The 22,214-nt window shown below is 42.7% G+C and overlaps 1 protein-coding gene across 4 annotated transcripts in view; it reads right to left on the reverse strand.

Annotated features, from left to right (window-relative positions):
- The window catches only part of LOC126184617 (SPRY domain-containing protein 3-like), a 164,961-nt gene that overhangs the window by 123,159 nt on the left and 19,588 nt on the right, over nt 1-22,214 (reverse strand). Inside the window, exon 1 of one of the 4 annotated variants that reach the window (XM_049927076.1) lies at nt 16,643-16,780. The exons of the other annotated variants lie outside the window; for them this stretch is intronic. The gene's annotated coding sequence lies outside the window, so the exon portion shown is untranslated. Of the gene's footprint in view, nt 1-16,642; nt 16,781-22,214 lie in introns of those variants that run through there. 4 annotated transcript variants of the gene reach the window in all.

A 22,214-nucleotide genomic window follows, 5' to 3' on the forward strand; every position in this document is an offset into this window, starting at 1 on the left:
CAGAACTTCAAAGAGTGTATTCCAGGAAACACTGTCAAAAACTTTCTCTAAATCACGGAAGTCGAAAGGCTGTAAACTCAACTAAATACTTAGGGATTGCAGTTACATATAACTTCAGTTGGGATGATCACATAGTAATGTGGGCAAAGCAAACCATAGACTTCGATTTATTGGCAGAACACTGTGACACATCTGACAGGAAATCATGAGTCCAGTCACACAACTGATAGGATTACTTCTTGAGAATAAAGAGCTAGTTGTGTTTTATAAGAACAATATTTTCTGAATCTCTGCTGGCTATTTGTCAATAAATCATTTTCTTTGAGGTGATTCATGATGTTCAAGCAAGTATATTCCAAAATCCTACTGCAAATCAATGTTAGTGGTATGGGTCTGCAATTCAGCGTATTATTCCTGTTTCCTTTCTTGGGTATTGGTATGACTTGCGCAATTTTCCAGTCTCTTGGTACAGAACTTTCTATGACCGAGAGGTTGTATGTTTGTTGTTGTGGTCTTCAGTCCTGAGACTGGTTTGATGCAGCTCTCCATGCTACTCTATCCTGTGCAAGCTTCTTCATCTCCCAGTACCTACTGCAACCTACATCCTTCTGAATCTGCTTAGTGTATTCATCTCTTGGTCTCCCCCTACGATTTTTACCCTCCACGCTGCCCTCCAATACTAAATTGGTGATCCCTTGATGCCTCAGAACATGTCCTACCAACCGATCCCTTCTTCTGGTCAAGTTGTGCCACAAACTTCTCTTCTCCCCAATCCTATTCAATACTTCCTCATTAGTTACGTGATCTACCCATCTAATCTTCAGCATTCTTCTGTAGCACCACATTTCAAAAGCTTCTATTCTCTTCTTGTCCAAACTATTTACCGTCCATGTTTCACTTCCATAAATGGCTACACTCCATACAAATACTTTCAGAAATGACTTCCTGACACTTAAATCTATACTCGATGTTAACAAATTTCTCTTCTTCAGAAACGCTTTCCTTGCCATTGCCAGTCAATATTTAATATCCTCTCTACTTCGACCATCATCAGTTATTTTGCTCCCCAAATAGCAAAACTCCTTTACTACTTTAAGTGTCTCATTTCCTAATCTAATTCCCTCAGCATCACCCGACTTAATTCGACTACATTCCATTATCCTCATTTTGCTTTTGTTGATGTTCATCTTATATCCTCCCTTCAAGACACCATCCATTCCGTTCAACTGCTCTTCCAAGTCCTTTGCTGTCTCTGACAGAATTACAATGTCATCGGCGAACCTCAAAGTTTTTATTTCTTCTCCATGGATTTTAATACCTACTCTGAATTTTTCTTTTGTTTCCTTTACTGCTTGCTCAATATACAGATTGAATAACATCGGGGAGAGGCTACAACCCTGTCTTACTCCCTTCCCAACCACTGCTTCCCTTTCATGTCCCTCGACTCTTATAACTGGCTTCTGGTTTCTGTACAAATTGTATATAGCCTTTCGCTCCCTGTATTTTACCCCTGCCACCTTTAGAATTTGAAATAGAGTATTCCAGTCAACATTGTCAAAATCTTTCTCTAAGTCTACAAATGCTAGAAATGTAGGTTTGCCTTTCCTTAATCTTTCTTCTAAGATTAGTCGTAAGGTCAGTATTGCCTCACGTGTTCCAGTATTTCTACGGAATCCAAACTGATCTTCCCCGAGGTCGGCTTCTACTAGTTTTTCCATTCGTCTGTAAAGAATTCGTGTTAGTACTTTGCAGCTGTGGCTTATTAAGCTGATTGTTCGGTAATTTTCACATCTGTCAACACCTGCTTTCTTTGGGATTGGAATTATTATATTCTTCTTGAAGTCTGAGGGTATTTCGCCTGTTTCATACATCTTGCTCACCAGATGGTAGAGTTTTGTCAGGACGGGCTCTCCCATGGCAAGGTGGTGGTAGGCAGTTGCGCCTTATGTGTAGTTACAGCTGCAGGTCAAACTCATGCAATGTGTGACCATATAGGAGCCACTGTGAGGGAAAATTTGCAGTAAAAATCACCATTTTGCAAGGACATGAAGTGTGGAATGGGTATGCCACAGTTTACCCTGAGGGTGTGAAGCAGGCACACCTGGGGACAGATGGTCCACTGGCTGGCCACATAACAAAGCTGATGGGAGTTCTGGGAACCTTGGTCAGAGTGGAGAAGCAGTTAGCCTTGAATGGGTGCAGGGCACGCAAGCAGTGCAGCACTTAAGAGCAGTGCAGTTGGCAAGTATGGGAATTGTAGGATCCAAAGCAGAACTTGGAAGGAAGCAAGATAGGCAATGCTTCCAAAGTACAGGCATGGGAATTTGAACAAGCAAAATAATTTTTAGAGAGCACAAAAGTGCCTCTGGAGGAAATTTGTAGTATGGCAGAACTAAACGCTGGGAACCCATACCCCTGTGCCAGGCGGTTCATTCTAGCGTATTTTGTAGGGCTGGCTTTGGGGCCTTTTACTTTCTCTCAAGGTAAATCGACATACTAAGGGTTCTTGGATAATTCTGCTAAGTGCCAATTATGGCAGGTCTTATTATGAGCATCATGTACCAATGCAATAAATTTATGTAAGGGAATTTAAAATGTTGGATGCTGACAAAAATACATGTTTTACAGTACAACCGTGAAGAATTTGGGTTAAAAATAAAATAAAAATTACTCATAAGCAGAAAATACAGCACTACTCAACATTAATAAAAAGAATAAAAATGAAGTCACATACATTCACTGTATAAAATACACCATCACACCACAAGAACAAATCACAGAACAAACAGATAAGTGCAGCAATGTTAACTAATTTTAGCAATATGTGACAGATGGGATAAAAACTTATGAAACTGGATCTGTGCAAACTGGACATAGTAACAAACACTATTGTTGCACTAGTATTAGTCTTATTTGTAGGAAAGAGGAATTTTGTTAAAAATTCAGTAAAGGCGCGGTTGGGCAATGAATTCTGGGGCCTTGAAGTTATTGCGATGTATGAGGCGGGGGCACTAGTCCAGAGCCAGGAGGGCGATGTGTAAATGGCTGATGTATGGGAATTTAACCCTGCCATAGTTTCTATCTCTCTCTGACTCTATGTCAGAAGTGATGGGAAAAGCAGTATAAATAGTCAGGCACTTTTAGCTTGAGGGGTGTGTACCAAGTCAGTCGAGAGTCGGGTTGGACCTGTGCTGGTCTACACTTATAGGGGCCAGACTGACAGCGATGTTGTAAATATTCTATGTAAATCTGTACTTTGTTTCCTTGTACTTGTTCGGGCTGTATTCCACCTCTGGGGACACAACACCGCGTCGGGACAGCACGGCAGCCCGGTACCTGGAGACTGCACAGTTGGCCTGAAGGAGGACAGTGACAGCAGTCTGCAGCGGGTCCAGGACGGGCCATATTCGCTTCCAACCTGGTGTACCAGGGTCTGGGCGGGACGTACGCTGCAGGAGGTGCGGCACTGCTGCAGCAACACCAGAGACAGCGGCGGGTGTTGCCATCCGGCAAGCACCACTAGTGGCAAGTTGCGGCATGGCATCCAGGAAGGCGCGGGTTCAAGTCCAGTCTTATCCTGTCCTGGGAGCAGAAGTGGCCGAGGGACACAGGTGACCAGTACAACCACCTTCGTCCCATGGTCAGACAGAGCAGGCCAAATGGGGCAGAGGGCGACAGGGACCAGGGACTCTAACAGTCTTTGGAATCGCGGGCAGCTATGCAGTGCAAGACGCAACACTCGGTAGGCGGCCAACGGGCAAGCACGGCTGAGTTCCAGTTGATTGGCCTTGCAGATGGCGGCAGCGGTGTCGGCATACCAGAAGCTGCTGAGCCGGCTGGACTCGCGGAACAGCGCGCGGGCGGAGCACCGACGTTACGCTTCTGTAACTTATGTGAATAAAGAAACGCTTCCAAATACCGCTGTATCACTCTGCACTGCCCCTTGACGCTATTGGACTTGCTAGGCCTCCTGACAAAATAGGGCGCGGTGGGTCCCGGCTTCAGCTCGGCTATCTGGAGTCCCAGGTTGGGCCATCAATGCCTGCAACACCATACTGGCCAAAATATGTGGCAACAGCTTCAACATATTTAAATCATTTTCGAGGACTACATTTGAGACAAGACTAAGGAATTACAGGCATTAGCTATGTGTAGGCACTGACTGAAATCAGTGGGGACAGTTAAAAGTTTGTACCGGACCAAGATATGAATATGTCCAAAAGAAAAGACACCATGTATATACACATTGGAGATGTACGCAGGTGTCTTGATCTTTAGGTGCTAAGCTTAAGGTTATGGAAGAGTGAGGACTATCCCACTTGATTAACAGTATAAAAAATGCACACATATGCATAAATTAGAAAATACATTACAAAGTACATAGTCACGAAGGTATTTACACTATCATGGCACAACTACAAAAGTTCTTGTATAACACAGCTTCCCTGGACTGTATACAATATGTAATGTATTGTACTACTTAAAGGATGGGACGTGAAGTGTGGGGCTCGTAAGGCATCACTCCTCAAAGACAATCGTGCAATAGAAACACCTTCTTGAGTGCCAGATACAAAAGTACTATTACCATCTGAAACAAGGTATACAGCATCATCCTTACACTTGAATATAAGTAAAACTCTTCATGCCACAACACTGAACATGTCATGTACTGTATTATTTAAAGGGTGGGATCTAAAATAGGCTCATGCAGGCATCACACCACAAAGAAACCAAACAACGCAAGGAGATTCCCTGTATTTCAGGTATAAAAGTACAATCACTGTATTAATTACGGCAAAAAACATCATTTTCACATTTCGATGTAAGTAAAACACTTCCTAATCATGCAGAGATTTATAATGCTACGGTATATCTACATAAATTTTCGTATTGAAAACAATAAGACAGCATAGAAATACATAAAGTATTCTACCCAAGGGAATGGGAAACATGATGATCATTACAAGGAGCATTCACCTAACATAAGCCAGTTTTTGAAAGACTGGGTTGAATTTGGCAGGAAATCTTCTATGAAACATTTTTTCAAACAATGGAAAATCCAGGATGGAATGTAACAATATTATGAGAAAGGAAGTTGCTACTCACCATATACCGGAGATGCTTCAGTCGCAGGTAGGCACGACAAAAAGATTTTCGCACTTAAAGCTTTCGGCCAATGGCCTTTGTCAACAACACACACACACACACACACACACACACACACACACACACACACACGCGCGCGCTCGTGCAACTCACACCCACGAGTGTGAGTTGTGTGTGTGTGTGTGTGTGTGTGTGTGTGTGTGTGTCTTGTTGACAAAGGCCATTGGCCGAAATATTTAAGTGTGAAAAATCTCTTTGTTGTGCCTACCTGTGACTGAAGCATCTCTGCTATATAGTGAGTAGCAATTTTCCTTCTCATAATAATGAAACATTTTTTGAAAGATTTCATGATGCCTTAAGCTGCCATTCTCTTTATTTCATGTACTATTGTACAATTTCAGCCTTAGGCCATTTTCAAGTATCTAAAATGGAAGCATTATATATTGGATACATTAGTGACACTTCAATGAAATAGGTATGATTGTTCATTTAACGTATTTTCACAGTGAGTCTTGAGACAATCATGAGGTCCCATTTCTTCCAAAACGTTCATGGTACTGCCCCGCATGTCGCCACTATCAGTGACTGCAGACCGAGCACCGCCACACGGCAGGTCTAGAGAGACTTCCTAGCACTCGCCCCAGTGGTACAACCGACTTTGCTAGCGATGGTTCACTGACAAAATACGCTCTCATTTGCCGAGACGATAGTTAGCATAGCCTTCAGCTACGTCATTTGCTACGACCTAGCAAGGTGCCATTACCAGTTACTACTGATGCTGTAAAACATGTACCATCAAGAGCGACGTTCACCATTTATGGATTAAAGTTAAGTATTCCACCAGCTATGTCAGTTTTTTCTACAGTCTAATTTCCTTGTCCTGTTCCAGACCTCACGCCAGCCTGCATGAGCTAAAACGCGTGCCTTTCGGCTTCCTCTCAAAACCGGTGTTGGCTCTCCTGCCAACCCACAACATTTGGCGACGAGGCCACACTGCGTTCGTAACTATACTGCCCTGATGTACTTGTGTAATGGCTTCACCACCATCTCCAGATGTACTGTCCGAATTTTATCGCTTACAGAATCAGCAGACGCAGGCCTTACTGGATGCCCATGGACAGCTCATCCAGGGCCAACGTGCAATGCAAAACGATGCGGCAGCTGCCGCTCCACCGCTAACGCAGCCACAACACGCAGTTGCACCAACTTTCTGTCCTTTTGATGCTGCACTGGAAAGCTGGACGGAGTGACCACGCCAATTTCGATTCCATCTCACCGCCTACAGAATTCAAGGTAACGAGCGGCAGCCTTTTTTATTATCTTCCGTCGGGGTGACCACGTACCGTGTGATAGTCAAATTATTTCCCCGACGCGACGTAGGCATATTTCAAAGAATCGGTCAATGTAGTTGCCAAACGGTATACCTTCTTTCATACGAAACGTACGGCAGGTCAGACTAATCAGGAGTGGGTTGCAACCTTGCAAGGCCTTACTAGGGATTGTGCTTTTGCGTGTGAATGTGGACTCCCTTATTCAGATACTATGGTATGTGATGCAATTGCACAGAACGTTTCTGATGTTCGTATAAGGGAACAGATTTTGAAACTAGTCAATCCCTCCCTTCAACAAGTGATGGACATATTGGATCGGCAGGACACACTTGACTTTGCTCAGGAATCATTTGAAACTTCGCCACCCGTGTTTCAGGTTAACCGGCCCGTCGGGCGAACTGCACGGAACAGTAAACAGTCCTCGCGCCCGGCCGCGCCAAAGCCGCCAGGCTCTCAGCCACGTGTACCGTGCCGGCAAGCAATTGCAGTGCTAAAATCATGCCCGTGGTGTGCTACTAGACTTTCGCGTGAGAACTGCCCGTCACGCCAAGCTATTTGCTTTTTCTGTAATAAAAAAGGAAATGTTCAAAGTGTTTGCCAGAAAAAGCTCAGATCGGAAGCTCAAAACCATTCCAGGCCCTTTGCTTCGCGCCGGAATCGGAATCGAACCAAGGATACTCAGGCCCGTGACACTTCGCCCATGGAAATTCATATAGTTCATGCCACTCCGTCCAGTGCCACTCTCTCTAACAGTGACTGTGTTCGTCCCACACATAGTGTGCGTCGACACCGCCGGCACTCCCATCACGTCGCAAGTGATTTTGTACCAGTGTCAGTTCACGTTGCACAAGACAGTCGCTCTTGTGACAGCAGGACAATAAACTTTTTGTGGACTTGGACATTAACGGCAAAGTGATACCATTCCAGCTCGATACCGGGACTGCAGTTTAACTGCTCAATCAAGACACGTACAAACAGCTGGGCACACCTCCGTTGCGTGCCGCAAATGTTAAGCTGACTAGCTATTCCGGCCAGCATATCCCTGTGTTAGGACAGTGCAGCCTTCTTGCAAAATACAAGGGACAAACAAAACTTGTGTCATTTTACATCCTTCGTTCTTCTGCAGTGAACTTGTTTGGTTTCGATTTATTTCAGTTGTTTAACTTGTCTATAGTAAATCAGGTCCTATCAGTGAACCAGACTGTGCCTTCAGACAGTGTTTCTCGTCTCTGTGAAGAATTTGCAGACATTTTTGCACCGGGCCTCGGTTGCGCTAAGAACTATAAAGCACATTTGGAACTGAAAGTAAACACGCAACCGAAATTTTTCAGAGCGCGCAATGTTCCCCACGCATTGCGTGATGAGGTCACAAAAAACATTACACGATTTGGAATCACAAGGTGTAATTGAACATGTGCAGGCTTCTCTCTGGGCATCACCCTTAGTAATTTTACCAAAACCTTCCAGAAAATTGAGACTTTGTGTGGACTTCAAGGCAACAGTGAATCCACAACTAGTGACTGCAACTTTTCCTTTACCCCGCCCGGAAGATCTTTTTGACAAACTGTGCCAGGGTAAATATTTTTCGAAGTTGGACCTAGCAGATGCGTACTTGCAAATACCGGTGGACGAAGAATCCCAGAGCGTTTTGGTGATTAACACGCATCTTGGTTTGTATCGATTCAAACAACTGCCATTCAGGTGTGCATCCGCCCCTGCATTGTTTCAGCAATATCTACAAACTGTTTCTGCGTCGGTCCCTACTGCAGCAAACTATCTGGACGATATTGTGATCTCCGGAAAGACGGAAGGCGAACATTTAGATAATCTCAGAACATTATTTCAGGTGTTGCGACAAAATGGTCTTCGCTTGTGGAAGGACAAATGTGTGTTTTTTGCTCGTGACATACCCTATCTGGGACATGTACTCAATGCCCAAGGCATACATCCCAGTCCAGAGCACCTTCGTGGCATACAAGACTTGCCTTCGCTGCAGAATTTGAAGCAGCTACAGAGAGTGCTGGTAAAAATAAAATACTATAACAAATATGTTCCCCATGCCTCTTCCATTTCAGCTCAGCTTCATCGCTTACGCCGTAAAGGTGTTCCGTTTGTCTGGATGATGGAATGCGAACGCGTCTTTCGCCAGTTGAAATCGGCGTTGCTTTACAATACTTGCCTTATGCCACTCGATCGCCGGAAGCCCCTTTTGTTGATGGTGGATGCATCGGATTTTGGGATCGGTGCTGTGCTGGCGCACAGAGATGGTTCGCACAAAGATGGTTCGCACGATCGCCCTATTGCCTTTGCATCCAAATTGCTGTCGTCTGCGCAAAGAAATTATTCACAGATCGAGAAAGAAGCGTTGGCTCTCGTATTTGGTGTTACAAAGTTTCATGATTTCTTGTATGGTCGTCACTTTACCATCATCACAGACCACAAACCTTTGACATCGCTTTTTCATCCCACCAAGCCTGTACCTCCACGTACAGCGCAGAAATTCATTCGCTGGTCTATTTTCCTCTCGCAGTACCGCTACGATATCTTGTATCGGTCCACTGCTAAGCACGGAAACGCCGATGCATTTTCCCGTTTGCCTGTTGCTGAGGATAGAGCATTCAGTTCCTCCAAACTTGCTTGCATGTTCATTGATTCGAAAACTGATGACGCGGTCGAATCGTTTCCGATTGATTTTCGTTGTGTAGCTACAGCCACAGCTGCCGACCCTGTCCTTGCTACCGTTCTGCATTTTGTTGCTACGCAATGGCCCTTGTCAAAATCACGGATCGGGAATCCGTTGGTTCGCAGATTTTTTGCTCACAAGGAGAGACTTTTTGTACGACGTGGTGTTTTGCTGTTGCGTTCTGATAATTATCAGTCCAGGGTCGTGGTCCCACGTTCATTACAGTCCTCTATCCTACAGCTTCTCCACCAAGGACATTGGGGTATAGTGAGAACGAAACAACTTGCTCGTCACCACTGTACTTGATTCGGAATCGATGCCGTGATTACGAATATGTGCTCTTCTTGCATGGTGTGTGCTGAACAACAATCAGCACCACCGTGGAAATTCTTTGCATGGCCAAAAGCCACTTCCCCTTGGCAACGCTTACACATCGATTTTGCTGGTCCATTCTGGAATGCTTGATGGTTGGTTGTGGTAGATTCATTCAGTAATTTTCCTTTTGTTGTCCGGATGTCTTCCACGACGTCATCTGCCACCATCCAAGCGTTATCCGCTATCTTTTGCATCGAAGGTCTTCCACAGACTATTGTTTCCGACAATGGCCCACAATTCATGTCCGCAGAATTTCAGTCATTCCGCAAGGCCAATAGTATTCAACATCTGACGTCTGCGCCGTTTTCGCCACAGTCAAACGGTGCCGCTGAACGATTGGTCAGGACTTTCAAGTCACAGATGTTGAAGTTGAAAGAGTCGCATTCTCGGGAGGACGTGTTATTGCTCTTTTTGTCCTCGTATCGCTCTCAGCCCCGAGATGGACGCTCACCGGCTGAGTTGCTCCACGGTCGCCCTCATCGAACCTTGATGTCTTTGCTACATCCGCCGCATCAGGTTCCTGTGCAGCGGCAGACACCTGCTTTTGCCCCAGGCGATCTTGTCTACTACCGCAACTATCGAGGTTCACGGCGTTGGCTTGAAGGGCACATTCTTTGCTGCCTCGGCCGCGCTATGTATCTTTTGGGGGCCTCTGGTGAGGTGCGTCGGCATCTCCATCAGCTGCGCCTATGTCGTCGCCTGGGATCTGCCGCCCCCCGTCTGCTTTCAGCGACGGAGCCGTCTGCTTTCAGCGACGGAGCCGTCCGGTCAGCGCCCTGGGGACCCATCTACTGGCTCGCCTCAGCCCCAGGTGTTACCGACGCTGCCTTCCATTTTGCCCCATGGCGACGCGACGCCGCCGCCTGTTCTCCCGCCGGCGACGCCCGCAGTAGACGCGTCGCTGCAACCGCCGGGCACTTCCTGGGTCACGTGCCGCCGATTGCTTCCCGTGACCAGTTGTCCTCCGACATGGAACTCTTGCCCGCTCCGGACCATATGTCGTCTTCGCCCGTTGGGTGCCCCGGCCCGATGGAGGTCGACCCTTTGGCCCTTCCTGTCTCTCTATTGCGCATACACCGCATGTTGGCGTGCACCCTGGAGCAGGTTTTCAGGCGTTTCCTCGCTCCCCTCGGTCCGAAAGGCAGGGTGCGGGTGGCATAGCCTCGCCTGTTGTTAGGCTCCCCACCTCGTCGCATACGTCAACATGGGGTCCTCCCCATGGCGGGCGGAAGCCTTATGCCACAACCATGAGCCGATTTGCGGGGGACGAATGTGGTGTCACAGCCAGACACCACACTTTCTAGGTGGTAGCCTTTAAATCGGCCGCGGTCCGTTAGTATACGCCAGACCCGCGTGTCGCCACTATCAGTGATTGCAGACCGAGCACCGCCACACGGCAGGTCTAGAGAGACTTCCTAGCACTCGCCCCAGTGGTACAACCGACTTTGCTAGCGATGGTTCACTACAAAGTACGCTCTCATTTGCCGAGATGATAGTTAGCATAGCCTTCAGCTACGGCATTTGCTACGACCTAGCAAGGCGCCATTACCAGTTACTATTGATGCTGTAAAACAAGTACCGTCAAGAGGGACATTCACCATTTATGGATTAAAGTTAAGTATTCCACCAGCTACGTCAGTTTTTTCTACAGTCTAATTTCCTTGTCCTGTTCCAGACCTCACGCCAGCCTGCGTGAGCTAAAATGCGTGCCTTTCAGCTTCCTCTCAAAACCGGTGTTGGCTCTCCTGCCAACCCACAACATGTTTTATTGGTGCTGACATTGTGTAGGTCTACCAGTATCGTTTCATTAGCTTATAATTCAGTTTTAGTTCGATACTGATAAGAAGGCCTGATTTATGACCATATGAACGACCATTTAGAGCAAAAGGCATCATTATGCCACGAAATTCGGAGTAGTTACAATGCAAGCTTCAAACTTACAATAGTGCATGATGCCAAAACCACAATCAACAGAGGGGCCAGGCGATCTGGACGAATCTGATGTGTTACACTGAGCTGCTTCAGAAGGAAAATGGGAAAAGGCAGTTTCAACAAGAAAATCATTTGGAGCTGAAATGTGGCAAGTGTGCAGAACTTGAAGCTAAACTTCTTTCCTATGTGCAAGATATGAGGAACGATGGGATGCCTATCTCATGAGAAATTATCCAACTGAAGGTCTTGGAAATCGCAAAAGTCTTAAATGTGCCACAATGAGAATTTCATGTGAGTATTGGGTCGTGTCTTGTGTCTTCAGTTTATGCAGAGAAATGGCCTTGCTCTCCAACAAAGTGCTACACTAACACAGATAATACCAGCAGATTTCAAGGAGAAGCTGGCCAACTTCCAGTGTTACATCACATCCAGTTCTAAAACTGTCACTCATATCCCTTTTAGCAGATTGCCAATGCTGAGCAAATGCCAATATTTTTTGGCATGCTGAGCAATATGACAGTAGACCTATTACAGCCTGTAGGAGAAAGTTACACCCTTATGTCACTCTTAGGAGAAAAACCATGCCAAAAAAATTCCTATATGCTTAGTGATTTTCTGTCAAGGAAATGGCTGACTGACAATGCAACTCATGGTTGACTGGCAGTCTACTGTTTGGAATCACAGACCTGGGGCACTGCTTGCTATGAAAGCCATGCTAGTTTTGGTTGCTTATAAGGGACATCTAACATCTGAAGTAAAAGATAAACTTGCTGCACAAAAAACATATCTTGTAACACCTACAAGAGTGGCTTCAAAACCACAAGTACTAGATGTGGCCATAAACAAACCATTCAAGGGCAACCCCCAAAAAATGTATTCAGATTGGCTCCTGGATGAGGACCATGCCCTTACACCATCAGGTAAGATTAAGAAGCCACCAGTCACCCTTTTGTGTGAGTGGATTCTTACTCCATTGTCCTCAATATCATCAGAGCCCATCATCAAGAGGTTTAAGAAATGCTGCATATCAAATATGCTGGATGGAAGTGAAGATGACATATTGTGGGAAGAAAATGAAGAAAGTGATAGGAGTGAGAGTGATGAAGTGAATAATGGTACTGATAGCAATGAGAGTAAATAAGACAAAACACATGTTGCAAATCTGTTCTATTAAATTTTAGAACAAATGTTTACAATACATACTGATGTCTTACATGTAAGTAAAAATAAAATTTTGGTAATTTATATCCGGTCAATCAGATTGAATCTTATTTTAGTGCAAAACCTTTTTTCTTTTTTTTTCCCTTAAAATTTTGGGGAGCAGCTTATATGTGGTGATGGCTTACCTTCAGGCCAATACGGTATTCTCCTTTAAGACGAATACCAATGAGTAAATACCGCTATCTGTTTTCCTGGCATTTTCCTTAAACTTGACGCTAAAAAGATGTCCTGCCTATATAATAAAGTACTTGGAGCATGTGCCACATGGAATATTATACATGCCTGTTTTACTGAAAGGTTTCCTTTTGTTACTGTTAGGTCAGATTAGCCTCTGCAGAGTGTTGTTTGTTTGGTAACTAATTCCTACTTTTGCATTCTTCAATGTTGATGCAAGTTTATCCGAAACTACCCCAAGGTACGGGAACGACATCGTTTTTTTACACCACTTCCTCAAGTTTTACTACTGTGATCTCATTTTCACTTTGTTTTCCATTAGCATAGTATCTTTTGTTATTCATAATAAATCACTAAGAAAGCCATTCCTAATAGCCAGCTCTTTTAATGTGGTTGCTTCTCTCTGATTTTTGACATTATCAAGCGGCAAGCTTAACAAGTAATGTACCAGAGAATAAAACACTGCCCTTTAGTATGCAACCAGGTGGCACAACTAATTTTTAATCAATGTTTCTGCTGCTGAACTTTTAAGAAAAATACTGAATTTATACTGAGCTCCACCATTTAAAATTTTCAGATCTTGGTACTTCATACACTTATTAACTTCCATTTCTTTAGTAAATTTCATCTTATGGTGTAAACTACAGGGCTATTACAAATGACTGAAGCGATTTCATAAATTCACTGTAGCTCCATTCATTGACATATGGTCACAACACACTACAGATACGTAGAAAAACTCATAAAGTTTTGTTCGGCTGAAGCCGCACTTCAGGTTTCTGCCGCCAGGCCAGGAAGTGGGAGAATACAAGGTCTACCTGTCAGGAGTCAAAGCAGGAATAGCACAATGGGGTGTAGGGCTTTACATGGCCTCCACGCTCTCCCGACTTAACCCCATGCGATTTCTTTCTGTGGGGTTATGTGAAAGATTCAGTGTTTAAACCTCCTCTACCAAAAAACGTGCCAGAACTGCGAGCTCGCATCAACGATGCTTTCGAACTCATTGATGGGGACATGCTGCGCCGAGTGTGGGAGGAACTTGATTATCGGCTTGATGGCTGCCGAATCACTAAAGGGGCACATATCGAACATTTGTGAATGCCTAAAAAAACTTTTTGAGTTTTTGTATGTGTGTGCAAAGCATTGTGAAAATATCTCAAACAATAAAGTTATTGTAGAGCTGTGAAATCGCTTCAATCATTTGTAATAACCCTGTATTAAACTGTCATCGTTTTCTGTCATCGTTTTACGTCAGTATATGCACGACATCCATTTCACAGGACGTACCTTCAAACAACACCAGTATATCACTGACATACACCATGCAAATGAACAGCTACATATCTACATTTGGTATACACCTTAACGACAATAAAGGTATGGCTGGTAGTATAGAAGTGTCACTCCAAATATTTTACACAGTACAGAAGGGTGGAAACATCAACAATTTGGAAGAAATGGGAATCTATGATTATCTGAAGACTCACTCTGAAGACATGTTAAATGAACAAACAGATCTATTCAACAGAAGATCTCAGCACAAATTACATTCAATCTTTCAAAAGAATGCTGCTGTTAGATGAGCTCATGTTGTCAGTACCTCCCTCTCATCATGGTTCCGAATCCCTTGAGTAGAATACTTTACATATTTCTATGCCCTCTTATTAATTAAAACACAAGGATTTATGTAGATATACCATGGAAAATTATGTATCTCTGCATGGTCATGAAGTGTTCTACATGTGTTCACATGTAAGAGTGTATTTTACCTTGTGTGATATGGTGTTTGTGCTTTTGTATCTGGTATAAAAGAAGGTGTTCGTACTGCACTGTTTTCTTTGAGTAGTGTTGCCTGCATGAGCCCCACATTTCACACCAATCCTTTGAGTAGCATAATGCATTAAATTTTATATACAATCCAGAGAGGTATGTTATATGAGAACTTTTGTAATTATGCCATGATACTTTATGTACCTTAATGATCATGTATGGTTCAATGTATTTTCTAGTTTTATCACTGTTAATATTTAATGACCTTACACTTAGCACTCAAGAGTATACATGTCTTGCAACTTATGCTGTAGCATCAAGACACCTGCATACATCTCCAATGTACTCTTTTAAAGTGATGTTAATACAGTGAAGCTGATTCTCATCTGTTTCAACCAGTATGTCATTCGTTACTGACATGTCTGGTATGTACAAAACCAGTTTCATGAGTTTTTATACCATGTATCACATACCATTAAAATTAGTAAAACAGTGCTGCATTCAGCTATTTTTTGTGACTTATTCTTGTAATGTGATGGTGTGCTTAACACAGAAAGTATGTGAAAGGCTGACGTGAGTCACAGAGGCTCACACCATTTTTTTTTTATTATTATTACTGTTAATGTTGACTAATGCTGTATTTTCAGCGCATGAGTAACTTTATTTTTAACCCAGATTCTTCATGGACATACTGTGGAACATGCACATACATTTGACACCAGTATGTCTGTCCTTGATGTACATACTGACGACTCATTCTGGCTTCGCACATGTAGCACCATGTATCTACAGCCAGATGGCCTGAGAGGAACAGTGGCAATTTTGTTTATACACCAGTGTATAGAATTATGATTAAAGTACAGGGAACAATGTTAGGTCACAGAATATCATCACTTTCCTACAGATTACTGTAAGCAGCCTAACAATGCAAGCTGGGCATGAAAGGCATCATGCCACCACAGCCAGTCATTTGTTGGCAGGGCAGTCACTGGAGCACTTTGTGCACTGCACTGGCTATAAGAGGTAACCATTAGCGTGAAATCACCAATGAGTGCTGCTCCCACTGCTTTGGTGGCACAGTAGCTCACTGATCCCATCATTACCATCAGATGTCATTCCAAATGGCAATTAAATATGGAAGTGAGAAAATTCATACCTTTTGAGAAATTTCCAACTGCAGCCTCATTCCAGAGTGAGTATCAAAATCCCTACAATAGTTCCTGAGATTAGTCCTGAGATACAGGCAGAAGAAAGGTGGTGAGGGACTTTAATTTAAATTATATAAGGAAGGAGAAAATATCCACAGACTGTAGTAATAATAATGTTGTGTGGCTCAATAGCATGGAGCAAGCATTTCAATTGTGTGTTTCTAACCAATTATCCAAGCAGGGAAAGGGGACCTACAGTTTAACATAGAATCCAAACCACATTTTGTTTCCGGTGAATCTTGGCACCATTGAGCATGAAAAACACACAGTCCACCTGGGATTACATGCCACAATCTTTCAGTTTCTAAACACGTACTTTACTGTTACACGACCATGCCATCACAGATTTTGGTCACCCTGTGTTGCTCTCTAGAGTTGCAGTGGCTGCAGCACTAGGTGGCAGCGGCAGTGTTTCCATAGTGGCAGGGCACATTAATTTGTCATAGTTCAGCCAATGCCCATGAAATATTTATAATTTATATAAACAAACCTTCCTTATGAACTTGCAGCCAATAAGCAAGAGTTAAATGAAATACTGGTACTACTGTATAACTACACAGTATTTCCTAAGAGGCCTGAATTAATAAGGGTTGTATATGTAAACCGGAAATAAAAGAAAATGTGCCTTTTAGCAGCAGATCTTATGTAATTCCATCAGTGAAGCCCGAGGGCTTTGTAGGAAGAAGAATCAGAGCTGTCCAGTCATTTGTACGGAGGCATCCAGGAGGTGGTGGTGGTGCTGGTGGTTGTTATTTGAAGGCACTTAGCAGCAAGGTTCTCAGTGCCCTCACTGAGTATGAACACATACCTTTTGCGAATTAAAGAAATAAATCTTTCCTTACACATAATGCTACTGACATGCTGAACAATACTAGCACCATGGATATTGCTGTAGTGAGATGGCTTGCATGCCTCAACGATACAGATAGTCATGGAGGGGTATCTGTTGAGAGGCCAAACAAACATGTGGTTCCTGAATGGGGGCAGCAGTCTTTTCAGTAGTTGCAGGCACAACAGTCTAGATGAGTGAATGGTCTGGCCTCATAACTTCAGCCAACATGATCTTGCTGTGCTGGTACCGTGGACAGCTGAAAGCAAGGGAAAGCTACAGTCATAATTTTTCCCATGAGGATGCCGTTCTGCTATATGATTAAACGATGATGGTATGTTCTTCAATAAAATATTCTGGAGGTAAAATCACCCCACTTTTGCATCTCCAAACAGGGCCTAACCAGGATGGTGTCGTCTTCAGGAGATACAAAACTGAAATTCTACATGTCAGAGTGTGAAACATTAGCTTCCTTAACGTAACTTATAACATTTAAAAAGGGAGAAGGATAGGCTGAAGTTATATGTAGGAGAAATTAGTGAAATTTGGTGGCAGGAAGAACAGGTGAGTACAGGGTTATAAATACAAAATAAAATAGGGGTAATGCATAAGTATGTTTAATAACAAATAAGAAGATATGAATGCAGATAAACTACTATGAACAGCATAGTGAATGCATTACCATAGCTAGCTAAGATAAGCATGAAGCCCACACCCACCACAGCAGTACAAGTTAATATGCCAACTAGCTCTGCAGACGAAGAAGAGATTGAATAAATGTATGATGAGATGACAGAAATTATTCACATACTTAAGGGAGACAAAAATTTAATTGTGGTGGGGGAGTGGAATTCGATAGAAGGAAGAGGAAGCCAAGGATTGGGGGAAAGGAATGAAAGAGGAATGCCTGGTACAATTATGCACATACCATATTTTAATCATCCTTAACACTCGGTTTAAGAAGCCTGAAAGAAGGTAGTATATGTGGAGGAGACCTGGGGACACCGTAATGTTTCTGACTGATTAAATAATGATGAAACAGATATTTTGGAACAAGATTTGAAGCTGTAAGACATTTCCAGGGGCAGATGTGGACTCTGACCACAATTATGGTTATGAAATGTAGAATAAAACTGAAGAAATTGCAAGAAAGTAGTGAATTTATGAGATGACATCTGGATAAGTTGAAAAAACCAGAGATTGTTGAGAGTTTCAGAGGAAGCAGCAGGCAACAGTTAACTGCAACAGGGGAAAGGAATGCAGTAGAAAACAAATGGGTAGTTTTGAGAGATGAAATAGTGAAGGCAGCAGGGAATGAAATACGTAAAAAGACAAGGCCTGGAAGAAATCCTTGGGTATCAGGTGATTTGAAATTTAACTGATGACAGGAGAAAATATAAAAATGCAGCAAATGAAGCAGGCAAAAGGGCATGCATACATATAAAAAATGAGATTGACAGGAAGTGAAAATTGGATACACAGGAATGGATAGAGGGCAAATGTAAGGTTATAGAAGTATGCAACCCTAAGGGAAGGGAAGACATGACCAGCACGTAGATTAATGTGGCCTTCGGAGAAAAGAGAAGCAGCTGAATGAATATCAAGCGCTCAGATAGAAAATCAGTACGAAGCATAGAAGAGAAAGCTGAAAGGTGGAAGGAGCGTATACAGGGGCTATACAAGAGAGATGAGCTTGAAGGCAATATTATAGAAAGGGAAAAGGACATATATACAGATGAGATGGGAGATATGATACAACGAGAATATGACAGATCACTGAAAGACCTAAGTCGTAAAAACACACCTCAAGTTGATGACATTCTGTCAGTACTACTGATATCCTTGGGAAAGCCAGTTTTGACAGAACTCTTCCATCTGGTGTGCAAGACATATGAGACAGTTGAAATACCCTCAGACTTCAAGAAGAATTTAATAATTTCAATTCCAAAAAATCAGGTGCAACAGGTGTGAATATTACCGAACTATCAGTTTAATAAGTCATAGTTACAAAACACTTCTTTACAGAAGAATGGAGAAGCTGGTATAAGCCGATCTCGGAGGAAGGTAAATTTGGATTCAAGAGAAATGTAGGAACAGGCAAGGCATTAGCAATCCTATAACTTCTCTTAGAAGATAGGCTAAGGAAAGGCACACATACATTAAAAGCATTTGTAGACTTAGGGAATGCTTTTGATACTGTCAACCAGAAAACTCTCTTTGAAATTCTGAAGGCAGCAGGGATAAAATACAGGGAGCGAAAGGCTATCTAGGGCTTATACAGAAATGAGATGACAGTTATATGACTTGAGGGGGCATGAACGGGAAGCAGTGGTTGAGAAGGTCGTAGCCTATACCAAATTTTATTCAATCTGGACACTGAGCAAGTGAAAAAGGAAATTGTCTACTGATGGGTTTGAACAACACACAGTATTACAGGGATACTTCAGGAACTCAAATGGGAATCCTGGAAGGAAGGAGATGTTCTTTCTGAGGAACACTACTGAGAAAATTTAGAGAACCAGCATTTGAAGCTGACTGCAGAACAATTCTACTGCGACCAACATACATTTCATGTACAGATCACAAAGATAATATACGAGAAATGAGGGCTTGTTCAGAGGCATACAGACAATTCTTTTACCTTCGCTATATTTTCGAGCGGAACAGGAAAAGAACAGCATACCCTCCACAAAGCACCATAAAGGCAAATTTGAAGGAAGTATTAAAGTTCAAGAAAAAGAAATATAAACTCTGAGGTTTGTCTACGACATTGCAGTTCTGTCAGAGACAGCAAAGGACTTGGAAGAGCAACTGAATGAAATGGACAGTGTCTTGAAAGGAGGATACAGGATGAACATCAACAAAATCATAACAAGGATAATGGAACAGAGTTGAAAAACATTACGTAATACTGAGGGAATTAGAATAGGAAATGAGACATTTAAAGTAGCAGTGGAAGTCAGCATTTTTCCCTCACAAATTTTGAGACTTCAAGGGTAAGTTAAGATGTGAGCTGACAATCTGTCTTTGCAGCTATGGCACAAGAAACAATAGTGCAAACAAGAAAATATCTTTAAAAAAACTTTCAAGCAGATGGTGTTCCCTGATGTGAGCAAAAATCTGAAGTACTAACACCAGTGTCTTTTGTAATGAACTGTTTTTAGATGGAGAAAGCAAGCCAAATGGTATGTGTGTTTCATTAACACACATGATGTTATTTTATTCCAATAAAATGAAACACATTTGGTGGCAAAAATATGCATTTGGTTGGAGTCACAAGACAGATTTAAAATACCTTCACTGATTTCAGAAACAATCTAAGAAAAAATTAGGCCTCTTGAAAGAAGTGTATAAGGTGGGGAAGAATTGTGTACGTGACCACCAATAATATTTGGTTCTACTATGTTCATTATTGTCAATTATTACCCACTGTGTTATATCTATTACTTTAGAGGTATTTTTTGATTTTTCTTCCGAGAAATATATCATCAGTATATAGCGTACAGACAGCCAACGACTGACAATTTTCTTCTTCTTATCGTCCATACTTTATAACACATAAACCACTTTTTAAGTGGCAAAATGTACTAAGAATAAATAAAATGTCTGTACAATTTACTTGCAGCGAGACAGTTGCGGTTCCTGAAATCCATCGCTCGTGGCCTCTGACCAACTGAGTAGCACCGCAGTCATGAGTCCATGGATAAACCATGAAAATACCCTACATTACACTACACACAAACTGATCTGGCCTGTTGGCAGATCGGTCAGACTAGATCTGATGGGCAGGGCCTGCACATTAGTGGGAACTGAATGGCTTTAGATTGGCAGACTTGATCCATGACACATACCCACAGGAACAGCCTGCAGCTTTGGCCCGTCGCGGAAATCCACTTGTGTGGTAGCTATTCACGAGCCACAGGCAGCATGTTGATGAAATGATACCACGGTGAACAATTCGTGCAACAGATAACTTGTTCATATATTCTGAGAATCAATAATAATGAGGATAGGTAGCAACTCACCATAAAGATGATTGCTGAGCTGCAGACAGGCACGTAGAAAAGAAAATCACACTCTTCAGTCATAGCTTTTGCGCGCGCTTGCGCGCACACACACACACACACACACACACACTCTCTCTCTCTCTCTCTCTCTCTCTCTCTCTCTCTCTCTCTATCACCCACACACAACTCATGCACACATGACCGCCATCTAGTCTCAGAATCAGATCCAAACAAACCACTCCTCATACCTCCCTGCCTCTTGTCGACAGCTGTTAGGCTAGTGGCAAGAAGTAGTGGCAGCACTGACTGCAAGTTAAGGGGAGTGGTAGGAAGGGGAGAAGCAGTAGTAATGAGGAAATATGGAAGCGGCAGACGTACTCAGCTGCAACCAGCCAGTGACGATGCACGACACCTCAGTAAACAAACCATTTTGTCTAGCGAGAGCTTTTGGAATGTGGTACTAAAGAAGAATGCTGAAGATTACATGGATGGATCTTGTAACTAATTTGCGGCAAAACTTGACTAAAAAAACGGATTGGTAGATGGAACACATTCTGAGACATCACGAGATTACCAACTCAGTACTGGAGTGAATGGGTGGGGGGTAAAAATCGAACACCAAGAGATGAATACAATAAGCAGATTCAGAAGGATGTAGGTTGCAATAGTTCTTCAGAGATGAAGAGGCTCGCAGAAGATAGATTATCATAGAGAGCTGGATCAAACTAATCTTTGGACTGAAGACCACAACATTAATCTAAACTAATATATATATATATATATATATATATATATATATATATATATATATATATATATATATATATATATATATTAAAACAATGAATAAACATATGCATAATTACGTGCTGCCCGTACACGCTTTCAAAAAAACTAGATGGATAAAAACACTAAAACATTTCAATGGATACATGTGGTTGGCTGGTCATTAATACAAAAAATAGGAATGAATCTACCACTCAAACGCTAAAAATCTGCTTACTAACAACTAAGGGAACAGCCCTCACAAAATTTAAAAACCTATCTACATCCAACAAGTCATTCATTTTTAAAAAAGCACATGTCCAGCTAAATCATTTAAAGATCTCACAACAAATACCACTTAGATAAAATGGAACCCAATTAAAATGACATCACATATGTCACATTCTTTGTTTTGTAACATAGCTGAAACTCAGGGGTTGAAGGGTTGTACCCTATAAAAGGGCAAGCTAAAATTATACTGTTTCATCTGAATAAATGGATGGAAGTATGCCATGATCGGGTGGCACATGTCCCCTGTTTCAACCAAGGTACTGTTTGCCCAAACATACCAGGGGACTCATGGTATACATTATATTGTTCTCCAAAACAAGCCTGGATCACTAATGGCTTTGTGGTTCACAGACAGTTTGGGAATAGTTGCTCCATTGGTGGGTGAGGAATGATGATGGACACTGTAGACTCTCTTTTTAAAAACATGCTGCATAGTCAGGAGCTGCCCTCAAATGGTAAGTGATGGCTCACAAGCTTTGGCAGTCAGGTTGAGGATAGGGCTTGTTCTGTACGCCCCTGTTA

This window comes from Schistocerca cancellata, chromosome 4, assembly GCF_023864275.1.
Source record: "Schistocerca cancellata isolate TAMUIC-IGC-003103 chromosome 4, iqSchCanc2.1, whole genome shotgun sequence".
Classification (NCBI taxonomy): Eukaryota; Metazoa; Arthropoda; class Insecta; order Orthoptera; family Acrididae; genus Schistocerca; species Schistocerca cancellata.